The sequence below is a fragment of the Oxyura jamaicensis genome, chromosome 19 (genome assembly GCF_011077185.1).
Source record: "Oxyura jamaicensis isolate SHBP4307 breed ruddy duck chromosome 19, BPBGC_Ojam_1.0, whole genome shotgun sequence".
Classification (NCBI taxonomy): Eukaryota; Metazoa; Chordata; class Aves; order Anseriformes; family Anatidae; genus Oxyura; species Oxyura jamaicensis.
Window position 1 is genome coordinate 619,910 of NC_048911.1, and position 15,058 is coordinate 634,967.

The 15,058-nt window shown below is 57.3% G+C and overlaps 1 long non-coding RNA gene across 1 annotated transcript; it reads right to left on the reverse strand.

Annotated features, from left to right (window-relative positions):
* Nucleotides 1-4,340: 4,340 nt before the first annotated feature.
* On the reverse strand, nt 4,341-6,965 carry LOC118176458. The gene is made up of 2 exons (XR_004755412.1): nt 6,548-6,965; nt 4,341-5,321 (listed from the first exon to the last, which is right to left on the reverse strand). It is a non-coding gene; the product is annotated as an uncharacterized LOC118176458 (long non-coding RNA).
* Nucleotides 6,966-15,058: the final 8,093 nt, after the last annotated feature.

The window sequence follows — 15,058 nt, forward strand, 5'->3', positions numbered from 1 at the left end:
GGGCCGCGGGCGCTGCCCGCCCCTCGCCGCGGCCCGGCGGAGCTCCCTCCGCCGAGCCCCGCAGCCCCCGGCGGCCGCGCGGCCGAGCCGGGGACGCGGAACCCGGGCCCGGGCACCCCGCCGGGAGGAACGCCGGCCCTGCCGGTTTCCATGGCAATGGTGCGGGAACGTAGCCGGCTGCCTGCCGATGAGGCGGCGGGGGCTGCGGCACCGGGGCGGCTCCGCCGCCATCCCGCGGCCACCCGCCTGTCCCGGCCCACGGGGTGCTGGCGGCAGGGACCCGCCGGGCCCCGCGGACCCCCCAGGCACGGCTCTCCACCGGCGCAGGGGTTCGGGAGTCCCTCTGTGGGGAGCCCCGCGCGTTTCCCCATCCCCTCCTGTCCTGGGATCGCCTGGTGTCCCGCTGGTGCTGCCCCGTGGGGCCGAGCACCATTGCGACCCGCTGCCAAAAACACAAACTTGGGCCCTGCCAGCCCACGTAGGGGCTGCTGTGGGTGAGCCACGATGTGGGAAGGGAGGGGGCTGTTGGGGTTGGTGTGGTCCAGATGCACGGACAAGAGACGAGAGTTAGTGGCATAGCACTGCAGTAAAGCTCGCACAGAGCCACAGAGGTGTCTGCTGCCCGTCTTGGCTCTCTGTGGATGGAGGCCACCCCACACAGTGGGCCACACAGCACCAGTGATGCTCAGGGAGAGTTCCCCATCCCATTCCCCAGGACACCCACTTGTCTTCACTCCCCAGCCCAGCTCCAGCCTTGTCCTGCAGCAGAGCATGGTTTGGCCATCCCACCGCTGCTGCTGCTCAGCTGGGGACAGACCCCGCCTGCTGCATCGGCATGCGTGGCTGAGGGATAGACAATGTTCTGTCACGGTGTTGCTCCCTTTATGGCCGTGGCTCCAGGTGAGGTACACGCAAGAGGCTCAGGTGGCTGGCATACACGTTTCAGAGGCTGCTTTGTGAGCACTGCCTGTGGGAGTTCAGCGGGCACACCCAGACATGTAGGATGCAGATGTGTCACCTACTGAAACAGATGCCACTGGCTATGTCAGCTCTGCCTGAGCACAGACAGTGCAGACATCACCACGAAGAGCGGTTTTCTCACCGCTGACTGTAAAGTCTGCAGATGACCCACTTAGATGCTGTGGGGAGTTAACACCAGGTCTAACAGTCCCACATCTGGCAGCACCCTCAGAGCCTGCCATCACCCAAACCCAGGATCTCCAAGCTCTTCATTTTAGAGTGTTTGTTGTGATCATCGCCAAGCTGGCCACAAGCAGTGAACACAACCAGCAGACCAGAGGGAAAATTTCACGCAGCAGATCCCACCTACCTGCATCTTCTGATACTTGCATATCTCCCTCCAATCACTAGCTCAAGTGACCCCCTCCAGGAGCACTCAGGATGAGTCCCACCGCCTTCCACTGCCAGGAGGAGCCCTGGAGCCCCCTGGTCCCTGCCCATGACCGTTTTCCTCCCCAGGAGATGCCAGGCAGGATCTCCGGGTGCTGCACAAGTGCAGAGCAAGGCCCAGGTACTGCACAGCTTGCTGACAAGACAGAACAAGAAGGTTTAATTAGCAGGACACAAGAGCCAGCAGTGGGAAGGGAAACATGCCACTGATAAGATCATGTGGTTGCGAGCAGCACACGGCACACGCTGCTCAAACAGCACAGCCTCCTTGGGAACCCTGCTCTGACGCGTCTTGTTTTGCACTTCCACTGCCATGTGCTGCTCACCACAGCAGTCTCTGCTTATCCCACCAGGGACCTGCTGCTATCAGCAGACCTTCTGGGCAGCTCTAGGCTTCTCCTGCTCACCAGTGCCAGACTTGCGTGGCTCCATGGTGCTCCCAGGACCTGCTGCCATTGAGTATCAGGGGCCAGGGCCAAGCCAGGCACCTATTTTCTCCTTCCGCAGTCCTACAGTCAGATGAGATGAGTCCCCAGTCAGATGAGATGAAGCCAGGTGAGATGATGGCACATCAATGGCATCCACACTGAACCCATAGCCATGAGCTGTCCCTCCCTGAAGAGACTGGATGCATCCTGGCTTCCTGAGTTTGCCAAGCTGGAGGTGCTCTTACTCCTTGGCCAGCCAGCTGGATAAATCAGGGCCATGGACCGTCCTTAGGGAGGAAAGAGAAATCCATCTGGGTTATTAAACAAAGGCACAGTGGCTTGGGAGCTCCCTGAGCTGACTGTGTGAAGTCTTCATGAGAGCTGTGGCGCCAAAGTGCTACAGGCACCTCCAGGTACCCCTTGGTCCCCCAAGTCATGCAGGCACCTGCTGTGGGTCTGTGCTCCATGTACATGAGCTGGAGCAAAGTGTTTCCTTAGAAATACACTTGAAGTTCTCCTAAGACAGAGGAAATGACAGGCTTAGGGAAAACAAGCAATGGCATTGAGCAATTAATGAAAACCAGGTGACAGTAGAGGCCAAAATCAACAGTTCAAGCCTGGGAAGCTGAAAAAGGACTGCAGCAGAGCCCCCCAGCAGCACCCACTGCACTCTGAAGGCCTCCAAAGAGCCAAGGTGCAGATACAGAGTGCACAGATCCCAGGGCCTCCTGCCCTCTTCCACTGTGGAGCAGAAAGAGTGGGCATGCTCCATGGCAGAGAAGAAATCAGGAGCCAAAAGTTGACCCCAGGGCCCTCAAAATCCAGGGAGCCATCCCACAGGTTTTGAGCAGGACACTGATAACAGGGTCCATTGGAGCATTCAGACAAGGTGAGGTGAACCAGGACCAGGGGTTCCCCATGAGACTGCTCAGGGCAATTAAGACTAATTAGTGTCCTCAGGGTCCTATTGACCTTCTCCTCTGGCTCAGGGGATGGAATTTGGTGGGGCCAGGAAGGATTAACGAGAGCTCTTGTAGCTCTCTGTGGTCTCAGCTGGGGAAGGAGGCTGAGACCATGCCAGCCCTGGGTGACTTGTGCCCTGCTGCAGGGGTGGTGCCACTAGGGCAGTTGGTAGGCACTGACCTGCTTCCATCCTCGTTTCCTGCAGGCCTCTGAGGACAGCCCCAGTGAGACCAGGACCTGTGGTGACACCAATGGGAGCCCACTCTCCCAGCTGAGACCCTCAGCTTCTGCTTCTCACCTCCCTCGACCCATCCCAGGGCCACCAGGGCTGGGGGTTTGCTCTGGCACATCCTGGTGCAGATCTGGGGAGGAGATGTGAACATCTGTGATGCGCATGCTTGTGAGGATTTCCTGGGTACTGTTGCATGGGAAATGTGCATTTGTAGGACACAGCATCATGCTGGGGGTGCATGCATCCCTGGGCATGCACGAGCACATGGGCTGAGCACAGTGTGGCAGGGACCACCAGGCACAGGAACCAGCTAAAAGCTGCCCAGCAGGGAAAGGGATGAGCTCAGCTGGGCGCGGGGCACAGTGCAGCCCCCTGCAGATGTGGTGGCTCATGTTCTGCAGTGTGGAAACCCCACAGCTTGCACCGAGGCTGGTGCGTGTGGTACTGGGGCATTTGTGTGGGTCTGAAGACAGTGGGGGGAGCCTTCCACTACCCTCATGGCCCCATTGGGCTGGGGGGCAACATGCCAAGGTCCTTCTGAGACTGGCAGTTCCACCCAGTAGGGAACGGACACGTTTCCTTGCAGGAACTAGCCGACATGCACTCAGCACACAGGGAGGGCACTAAAAAAAAAAAAAAAAAAAAAAAAAAAAAAAAGTTGCAGTTTCTGTTTTGCTGCTCTCAGCAAGAAATATGTTTGTGACCATAATATTTGTGACCATAATATTAATCAATCATAAGTATCATAAGTATCCAGTATTTATGTTGCCTAATGTTGCCTAATACTTACATGTTCATTATTAGGAACATGACCTTTCAAAACTTCTATATGTTAAAACTGTAAACTCAGGCTTTGTTTTCCTTTTAGGCACGCAACAAAATGAAAGCTGCTTGGGGCAGGCTGTGCTGCTTCCTTTTTTTTTTTTTTTTTTTTTTTTTTTTTTTTTTTTTTTTTTAGCTCTTTCTTGTTTCTACTGTTTAAAAACTTGTCTCCTTCTGACCATGACTGCAGTTTTGATTCGATTTTTTTTTCCTTCCTTATTCCTTTCAAACACTCATGAAACCAGAGAACCTGGGAAGCTTGGACAGTGAAGCAAAGGCCAAACCCTTCACTCCTCTCTGGCCAGCTGTGGGTACTCAAAGTGAAAGGAAAATACCCCATTCTCAACAAAACCACCCACTCCTAAAATGCTCCTAAAACCAGCACAAGAAATTTTGCAAGAAGTGGAAGCCTTCCATTAAAATTTGGACAGAAGGAAAGGAAAAAAAATGTGGTTTTACTGTATTTTTCTACTGTTTTTAGGTGCCTTTCCCAAGGCCAGGGGATGGGGAATCAAAGCCAAGCATGGGGATGGCCACAGGTGTTTGGGATCTGACATTTGGGGACTAGGAACCAGGGAAGCCAGAACATGGGGCCAACAGTGTGGATGGGCTGTGTGGGTGGGGACAGTGACCACAAGAGTGTCTCATTCCCTCACCATGTGAAGATGGCAGGGCTGCGGCAGGACGTGGCCTCTTTGCCATGAGCCTGGGCGGACACGGGGTGCAAGTCCCACTGTGTGGTGCTGGTGTCCCTTGTGCTGTTTCTAACACCCCTGAGCCCCCCCCAGGCCCTGTCCCCATGCAAGCTCACAGTGCCCCCCAGCTGCTGGACATGGCCTTGGGGCACTGCAGGTGTCTTTTTCCAGTTTTTGTGTTTCCCAGGAATAGAATAAAAAAGACAAAGTCCACAAGTCAACACTGAAAGAGTTTTATTTAGCAGCATCCTGCCATCATGCAGCCATGCAAAGCCATTTGCCAGCCCCCCCCCCGCCTCACCCTGACCACACATGGCCACCACCACCCAGCTCCCCACAGGACTTTGCCATACATGACCTGAAGATGGGGCAGAAAAGCATGAATCACAGGCTTTGCTACCTACCTGGCTGCTCAGCCCCATGTCCCAGACGTGCTGGCCCAGTGGCAGCAGGGAGAGTGGTGGTGCCAGTGCCAGCCTGTCCTTGGCTCCCCAGCTGTGTGCAGCTGGTGGCCAGCCCGCAGGTGGCCGGCAGTGCTCTCTTCTCCGTAGCCCACAGTACACTCATCCATAAAGTAGGAAACACTACACCCTGCAGTGCTGTTTAGTAGTGCTTTCTACTTTATGGGTGACTGCACTGTCTCTCAGTCGGTGTCGGCGATGCTCTCCTCCGGCGACGTGGTCTCCTCTGCCTGCACCCCGCGCGCCTGGCCGTGGGGATGCTTCCGTGTCAGCATGGCCAGGGGGCACGAATGGCAGGGCTGGCTTTGCCCTGGGGACAGGGAGCCCCTGCTGGCATCACCTCCTGCCCTGGGGAGCCGTGCCAGGCACAAGGGACCTCCTCACCTCATCCCAATGGGAGACATCCTGCCTGGTACCCCTAAAACCCCACCCTGGGCACAAGGGGCAACCTTGCTTTCCCAGCCACCCTACCTCCTACACCATCATTCCCCCCAGGATAGGCTTTCCCTATCCTGGGCACAAGGGACTCTGTCATCTTGTCCCCAAGGGTGGCATCCCACCTCAGACCCCATCCTGCCCACAGAGAAAAGGGGGTTCTCTGTGGGGAATGTGGGGGGCCTTGTCCCCACTGGAAGGGATCTCACCTCAAACCCCATCATTCCCTCTCAAACCCCATCCTGGGCAAAGACAGGCTCTTCGCCTTACCCTCATAGGGAGACCCTCATCTCATATTCTGTCCTGTTCACGAAGGTACCCTTGGACTCTTCCCAAACTGAGGTTGAGCTGCTCCCCTTGAGTTGTCTCCCTTGATGGGAAGCATCCCACCCAGGCCCACCTGGGGTCTGGCCCTTAAACCCCATCCCTCGCTTTAATCTTAAATTTGAGATCCCACCATAAACTCCCTCATTGTCCCTTGAAGCCTATCTGCTTCACAGAGGAACCCTTTGTCTCATCCTCATGGGGGGCACCCCACTGAAACACCACTTGGGTCACAGAGGACTCTTTTTGCCTCAGTCCCATCGTGGAGATCCCACAGCAAAGCCCATCTGGACCAAAGACCCTTTGCCTTGCCTTGTTCCCATGGTGGAGACACCACCTCAATTCCACTTTGGTCACAAAAAACTCCTTTACCTTTTCCCCATGGTGGAGACCCCATCCCCATTACAGGGGTCACCCTTTAAAAGTCCCTCTAGGGTCCCCATTTCATACTCTTATCCCTGTCACCGAGGTCCCCCTTGTCCTGTCTTATTGTGGGGATCCCACACTCTGTACCCTCCAGAGAAGTCACCCTCTCCATGGGGCCACAGAAGTGCCATGGACTGGAGGCTTCCCAGGGACCTCCACCTCTCCCCTGCCTGCCACCCCTATGGAGACTCCCTCAATGTCCCCATTGCCCTTCAGGCCACGTGGCAGGGCACACCAGGCAGCCCCTGTGGCCATGCAGAGCCCTGCGCCCCACAGTGACCTCAGCCATGTGCCCCCCGGCATGTCTCCTGTGTCCCCCAAAATGGCTTCAGTGCCCAACAGCAGTCTCACCTGCCCCGACAGCCTCTGCATCCTCTGCCTCCCGTCCCCTTGGCACTGAAATCCCCTCGGTGGCACTTCTGCTTCAGGCTCTTCCCATCTCCTCCCGCCCACCACTGCAGCGCCTCCTCCCTGGGGGGGACCCTCTTACCCATGGGGCCGCCCCCAGCACCCACTGTCCCCCTGGGAGCAGGTGGGGGCCACAGCCCCAGGACCCCTCCATGCCCTCACTGCTCCTCGAGCGCCACGTGGGTGCCGTGCCGCTGGCTGGGTCCCTCCGTACATTACCGGGTTGGGGCGCAGGTGGCCCATGCTGGGTGCCGGTGCTGCGGGTGGGTGATCTATGGGGTGCTGGTGGCCGGGGAGCAATGGGCCCCTGCAGGGAGCGGGGCTTCTTTTAACCCCATCCTGCCCACGTGGCCCCGACCACAGGAAGAGCCGTAGCTGCCGAGGAGATAACGGTGCGCGGTCCCACCCAGCACCACCCCGCAGCCCGACCGCAGCCAGCCCAGCCGTGGGGCGAGGGGCGGCCGCTGCTGAGCGCCGGAAGCACCGGGGGCCGTTGCAGAGCAGCCGGTTACATTCTCCTGGGCTTTGCTGTGCTGAGCAACAAACATGTTTGTGCAAAAAAAAAAAAAAAAAAAAAAAGAAGTCTGTTTGCACGGGATGACAGCAACCATGTCCCCCCCACTCTGGTGCAGAGACTGGGGACAGCCCCATGTGGCTCCACTGTGTCCCCTCACCCCATCTTTGCAGCGGGAGCAGGACATTCCTGAACACAGAGATTATGGAGGGGTTGGTAGCCCTGGACGAGGTTCTGCAGGATTTCGGGTGCTGCAGACCCCAGCCCCATAGCAGGAGTGCAGCAGGAGGGGACATGGGTGCCAGCGGGCTGCAAGCCCCAATCCTGCTCTTTAGGAAATGTGTTGCCCAAGAAACCTCCCTGAGCTTTTCCCCCATGCAATACCAGACTTCCTCCGAGCCTGAGGAAGCCATAACGGCCAACAGGAACACGAGGCCCCCAAAAAGAAAATGAAAGCCAGCTTTGCAGGGAGGTCACACGCTTCTTGCAATGCTGGCTTGCAGGCTGGAGCTGTGCAGGGGCAGCCATCACCGCCTGATGGCACCGGGACAGGAGCGAACTCCTGCAGCAGTTTTCCAGCCAAGGTCCCATATCACAGAAAACATCTCCAAGCCACGTGCAATTTCCTCACTGAGCTCTGCAGCAAAGAGCCGCGTGTCTGGTGCAAGGGTTGTCTCCCAGCCATGCTCTTCTTCCGCTGCCACTGAAAAGCACAGAACAGAGGAAGGGAGCATGGCCGGGAGCAGCCTTTGCACCCACCACAGAGCTGGGGAAGGTCAGACAGTGCTACGTGAAGCTGTCCATTAAACTGGATTAAAAACACTGAGCTAAATCCCCAAAAGTGACTGTAAATGAGAATGCATTGGTCCATGGGATGGGTTTCACGCAGCTGTGCAAAATGTTCACTTGAGGACATTGCCATTCATTCTCTACATCGATAATCTGGGAGGAAATATAAAAAACATTACTAGCAAGGTTTGCAGAAGGCAGAGAAGAAGGAAAGTCAAAATCAGCTGAGCCACTGTACGTACAGTCAACAGTAGTTTGTCAGTTTTGGTCTGCCTGAACAGTATATGGTTGGATTACAACAGGTAGAGGGGGTTTTGGCAGACAAGGAATTTTCTGTGAAACTCTTCCCAAACCGAGGTTGAGCTGCTCCCCATAGAACTGTCTCTCTTAGTGCACACAGTTCAGCATTTGGTGGCTCAGGGCTGGGACCCCAGCAGCTGGCCTGACACCAAGCCCCTGACCCCTGAGTCACCCTCACCTGCTGCCTGTGGGACTCTCACTGCTGTGGCTGGGCCTGGTGCTGCCTGGACCCACTGCCCTCTGCTTACACCCCACGTGCCTGGGGCAGAGACTTCTGCCCAGAGGTGCCCCACGGGGATCCCACGTCTCCCCATTGCAACGTCCCTGGGCTGAGGACATCTTGCTCATCAGACCCAAGGGAGAATCTCTGCCTTGCTGAGGCATGTGTCGAGCATCTCCTTGCTAGCAGCAAAAGCAACCACGTGTGTGGCTGTGGGATGGTCCCCGTTGTGGTGGGGTGCTGTCGCGGAGGGCAGAGCCACCACTGTGTGGTGAGGGGGGGATGCTGCCAGCTGCCCTTCAGAACTGGCCCATGCTCTGATACCAAAGTAAAGGAGCGTTTGTCCAGGCCACTGGAGGCAGCTTTGCCCCCAGGGTGCTGCTGAGGGACTTTCCCCTGCGCTGCAGGGCTGAGGCCACACTTCTTGTGGTGTGCTTTGCTCTGATGACAAACCTGCCCCTGCTGAGCACAGGGGGCTGGGCTGGGTGAAGACAGGCACTGAAGCTCTTGGAGAAGACCTTTTCTTGGAAGAAAGGCCCACTTAACACTGATGGTGTTGCAAGGCAAGACGGATTCATTTCCTGAAGGAGGCAGCTGGGAGACACCTTGCTCGAGCAAGATGTCAGGGGGAGGGTGAAGCACGTGTCTGGGAGCGGGGATGGTGCTGGGGGATGCTGGGGCCCAGGGACTGCAGCAGGGCAAGGAGAAAAGCCCCTAGAATGGGGCTCCTGGCTGCCTGCTGCCTGCCCCATGTGGATCCGGGTCCCAGGAGCCATTCACCCACAGGGGGCCCACAGGCACCTTCCCAGCAGGGAAGTGGGGGAGGCGACGCTTCCTCTTTCCCTGCCTGGCGCAGCAGAGTGTCTGGGAGAACATCATATTTTGGGTCTCTGAAGCTGGTTTCCTCCTCCAGAAGCAGTCATCTACTACCTTCTCTGTTTCTCCAAAAGAAGGAAATCAGCAGATCTGGTTACTTAGGCTGAGATGAGGAGGTCTGAAAGTCTCCAGCTGATGATGAACTCACCACATCCCCTGGCCATTGGTTAATTTTACCGACCAGCAAAGGAGGCTACAAGAGTTTCTAACCCAGGCCTTGCCCCCTAGTCACTATTCCCTTTGCACTCCACACGCCCAGCCAAAATAGCTGCCGAAGGGCTGAGATCACAAGAGACTTTCTGGGTTTGGTGTGGGGAGGCAGAAATGGCTACATTTCCTCCTCATTGGACCTCATGAGAGCACCCAGCCCCCAGCACTTCCAGGTCGTTCTCTGCATCCTTGGGTGCTCAGGGACTTGTGGTGGTCCCCAGGGTGTCAGCTGCTGCAGCCCAAACCTGTACCAACTCCTGCAGTGGCAGCAGGACCTCGCACCACTCCCCAGCTGTGCTCTCGCCTTGCCTTGTTTCAGGGTGCCCAGACGTGGCTCAGACACCAGCAGCATCCCCTGCTCCCAGGTGCCACCCACTTTTTGGTCCTTCCTGAGCATTGATGGTACATGGATGCCACCAGCCACTGTCCCTGCTCCCTGTTGCTGTTGCTTTTCCAGTAACTCTCCCAGTATCTGTGAGCACAGGGGAGCGGGCACCAGAGTTTGGGGGGCAGCAGTGCTGCCGGCTCTGGCCTGCAGGCAGGGGGAAGGGCCCTTGTCAGGCCATGCAGTCAGGGCGCTGCGAAAGCGCTGATATTTCTTATCGCGCCTTGCAGCAACTTCCCCTCCTCGCCTGCGGTTGCAGAGCTCGCTGCACGCAGGGGAAGTGGCGGCCGGGCTGGCTGCCTTCAGCTTTGTGCTATGTTTAAAGGAGCCGTACTGCTTGAGATCTATGTTGTAGGAATAGGAGGAAGAGGAAGGGGTGATCTCAACCAAATCCCCCTTGACCCCCCTTCTAGGCCTTGGAGCCAGAGGGAAAGGGGTCTCCAAGCTGCTGGGTCCACAGCTACAATGACTTAGGCAAATGGGAGCATCTCTTGGCCACCATTCAGCAGTGCCTGCTAGACCCCGATGGAACCAAAGTGCCTCCCTCATGTCACTCTGAAGCCTAATGACTACATTCCCTACACAAGCCACCAACTTCCCTGTCAGAGAATGGAGCAGCAGTGCAGAATGGAGAACAGAGAGCAGCACAAGGAGCAGCCCCCAAAAATCCCTGCTGGGACTGAGGCTCCCATGGCCCCTGACTTGGCAGTGCTCCCAGGGCCTTACTGCACCAACAAGTCAAGGGTACCACTGCTAGCTCCCGGGAACTTTTTGGACAGGCAGAGCATTGACTGCTGCCCTCCTGTGGGACACCCTTTTGTCCAGCATGGCCAGGACTGCTGCACAAGGAAGAGCTGCAGCGCCTCCATGCCCACTGGAGAGGGGCTGGGGTGGGATCCATCCCCAGCTCAGCCTAAAGCTGCCCCACAGCTGCCTGTGCTCTGTCCCTCTGTCTGCACTGCAGGGGGCAGGACCCAGGAGACAATGAGCCTCTATCCCTGGAGAAACCCGCACCAGCACCAGGGGACACCCCAAGCAACCCAGCTGAGCCCAGAGATGCTGTGCACCCCCAAACCCACACCCCACTGCTTCTGCAGCACCAGGTGCTGGGCAGGATGCTGGCATGGGCCGCCAGCGGGGACGGGTGCTGCCGGCATGACCCCACGGCCTAGTGGCAAGCATGGGGACAGGCTGGGAGCACGGCCGTTGGGAGTGAGTCAACCAGAAACTGCCGGGTGAAACAGGCTGCGAGCAGGAGGCAAATGAGAGCGTGAAGGAAAACCTCAAAAAGCTGAAGTGACGCGCTGGGGCGGGCGCGGGGGACACGGGGGTGAACGCGGCGCCTCACTTTGCCCATATATAGACAAATTGCAGCTCGTCTGCGCCAATGATGGGCGCGGGACCGTTGCGCTGGCGCCAGTAGGGCACAAAGTGCCCCGTCATTTTCCATGTCACCTGCCACAACCGGCCCACAGGTGGGGGAAGGGGTGGCGGGTCAGGCCCCACTCCCCCGCTGGGCCCTGGTGCCGCATGGGCCCCATCCCTGCAGGGTGACACCAGTTCCCCCCTTCTTTGCCTCCATTCAAGGGTGGCGCAACCACCCTGGGAGGCCCTGGGCACCTTTGGGTCTCCGTTGTGTCCCCAAGAGCCAGAGAGCCCATGTGGGGCTCAGGCACCCAGGACTATGCGGGCGATGTGGAGGCAGTGGCCTCAGAGCCCCTGGCCTGGCTGAGGGGCCAGACCAGGCACAGGAGATATGGGTAATGGGTGCTGGAGCCTGTCTGGGTGGTAGATACCATCCAGCTCCATGACCACATGAAGGTTGTTATAGGCACGTAAAACACCTGAGTCCCTCCACTTGGAGGACACACGGCTGTGCACCCACCAGATGAGCATCAGGACCAGCTGCAGGACTGGGGTTGCCACCAGGATGCAGCAGGAAGTCCAAGAAAGCAGGGTTTGGGATAGACACTGTCAGGCTCCAAAATACCTCCTCTGACTTCATCTCTGTGGTCCTGCTTGGCCATTTACCCTAAGGAAATATGCCCTCAGCACCCCCAGTGACCTCCACTGTTGGGGTAAGACCTCTCTCTGCCCCATCAACCCTTGGCATCTCCCTTTCCTTTGACACAGAGCTGTGGAAACAGACTGGGGAGGTGGGAGGTCTCCTGCCTGTAGAGGTTTGGGACCCTGCAGCAGCTTCCCTTATCCCTCTAGCCATGAAAACCCCAACCCTGTTGGCAGACCAATGGATTCAGGTGTCTCCCATTAAGCACCTGACTGCCATGTTGCAGACAGCACCAGGCATGCGAGCAGTGGCAGCCCAGAGCTGGCAACCCCTTCTCCCTAAGTTCTTTGCAGGCCTTAAGGAGCTGATGGCCCACCAGCCTGCTTCTTCTCCATGAAGCCTCCTCCTTTCCTCTGCATTTTGTGAGGGGCAAACACCCAGAGACCCTAATGCAAGTCAGAGCGCAACATTTCTGCCTGCCATGGCAGGGAATGCATCCCGGCTCCTTACTTGTTCACCTCCACCACTGGCGTGCCAGGAGGCCCTTTGGCTTCAGCACATGGAGGCTGTGCCTCATTTCTGCCATGCTTCAAATGCTTTCTCATCCGCCCACACAGCAAAAAACTGTGCACCCATCTTCTCGTGCCATGGTTACCGTAACACCCCCACACCTCCACGTCCACAGTCCCTCCAAACTGCTGCTGCCAACATCCGCAGGTGAGCGTCCTCTGGTCTTCACCACATCAGACATGCCTCACTGGCTCCAACCAGTCCACCCTGGCTGGGGGTCATGGGTGGGACAGGGCTGCACCCCCTGACTTCAGGTCTCCAAGTTAACAGCTCACAGCCTTGGCTTTGCTGCTGTCACTCCAGCACAGATCCCACAGGGTACCAGCTTAGGCCACTTTCCCCTGCACCATCGTCCGGCTCCCTGCCACTCACCAAGGAAAACAGCTTTGACTTGGGGCTTTCGTATCTGTTTTGGCACCTACCGCCAAGGGTCCTGTCACCCTATTCGTTAACCTGTATGTGATCAGACTCCCAGCACCCCAGACACACAGGGAAGGTTGAGTTCACGAGCTGGAGGGCACATCCAGCAAGTGACAGTGGGAGGGGGGGTAGTGCAAAGTGTGACTGATCCTGCCAAGCTGTCCCTGTGCAACAACTCTGTCTCCTGGCCTTAACATGAGCACGGAGGTGAGAAACAGAGGCTGCATGGTACATGCAGATCATCTATAGGAGCAAAGCTGGGGGCAGAGGTGGGAGCTCCCACCCTGCCTTGCCCACAGCCCCTGCAGAAATGTTCAAGTGAGCACAGCTGCCTGCAGATCGTGACTCTTCTCATCTGCAGTCGCTTGCCTGGGCCCAGCTCACTTGCAAGACTCTTGACAAATGCACCCCACACTGGTCCCAGGGCTCCCTGTCCCTGCCCGTGAAGTGAGTGAGGAGAGGGTCCTTCACAGGTGGGAGCAGCGTGGCTGGGCATTTCCCAGCACAGCCAGCAGCTGCCTTGTGTAGAGGCACCTTGTGCTCTGTGGTTTTGGAAAGTCACTTTTTTTGCCCAGAGGGAGAGCCGGGTATCGGTTCTCAAAATCCGCATGAAGAAATCCACTCATTCGTGCTTCCTGCTGGTGCTGCCGGGGCTGTGGGCAGCCCCTGGCCCCCGCTGCCCTCCCCAGCCCCCAGCAGCTCCTGGGAGGTGCCCAAACACGGGCAGAGTGACGCCAGCCTAGCAGCCCACAGGCCTGGCTGAGATATTTTGGCATCATTTGCTGCAGGGGGAGGAGCTGTCTTGAAGTGACTCAGATCCACAGCTCTTGACGCTTTCTCTCCCAATTACAGCCCAGGCTGCCGCTGCACATTTTTCCTCTGATTTCTTCAACGTGAGAGCTCCATGCCCTACTTTTCTCAGCAAATAAAGCTCTGCATCCATTTGCCTTTGCTGCTATAAAGCCGCAGCAGCTCCAAGGCTGCAGTCTAACTGAAATGCTCACTTCAGGCACTTTGCAGAGGTCCAACGCTCAGCTCGAGCAACCTGGGAGCAATGAATCATTTGGGCGGTGTGGGCTGGGAGATGCAGTGTGTGTGTGGGCGAGCGAGCGAGCTAGCAGGGAAGAGGCTCAGCTCACCAAGCCAGCCCAATTACAGGCACCAGGTTCTTGGAAGCACTGCAATGTGCTGCAGGCAGAGGAGGTGCAGCTCCTCTGAAAGACCACCGGCATCCGGCAAGCTTGCTGCGCTGTCCTGTCTCTATTTCACTTGCATTGCAGCTCCCAACAGACTTCACTCTATATAATCGAGGGTGGCTGTACTTCCTAGCAAGAGGCAAGGTGCTTGTGTGGTTTACAACCTTTGGTTTTACAACCTTTTACACCTTCCCCGAGAGGCACAGTGACAATGCATGCTGTTCCTTGTAGGTAATTTCGTAAGTGAAGACTCAGTCCTGGGTGGTGAGTTCCTGCAGCTTCCCATGGAGGGGGACGTGAAACATGGTGCCCACAGACCCACACCCGGAGCCCAGCTGAGCAAAACCCTAGCTGCCTGGGGCCCTGCACAGGAGATGCACTGGAAAATGGAGACGTGTCTCGGGTCATTCTTGCGCAGGTCCATCTCCAGCAGCTTCACTCCCTACCCATCACCAGGCTCCCGCCCTGCTCCACAAAGCCGTGCTGCCACCCTGTGGCACTCGAGTTGCGAGGCTTCGAGGGCTGGGCTTGGCCAGGACAGTTGTCCTCTGTTGGCCTCCCAGCCAGACCATGCACAACGTCCTTCCAGGCTGGCTAGAGCCAAAATGTCACTCCCCAGCTCCACCTGCCTCCAGATGGAGAAAGAACCATCCAACTCATCCTCTCGGACCCATTTTAAGCTGAACCTTGTGAGCTCTCATCAACCTCATACAGCAGCTGGGATGGTGCTAACTGCAGCTTTCCTGATCCTTTCTTTCTGCATGGGACAAGTGTAACCCAGGGGGATCCCACTGCACCCTATGCCTCTCACTGCAAAGCTGGTCCAAAAACACCCTCCAGGGCCCAAAATCTCAGTCAGCGAAAATCTCACCCAGCGAAGTCATGCCCTGAGCCTGACAGGACACTTGTACCTCTCACCCTCAGGCCTGACCTTGGTGCTTCTGAGGTCCATCTCCTGACCAGCCT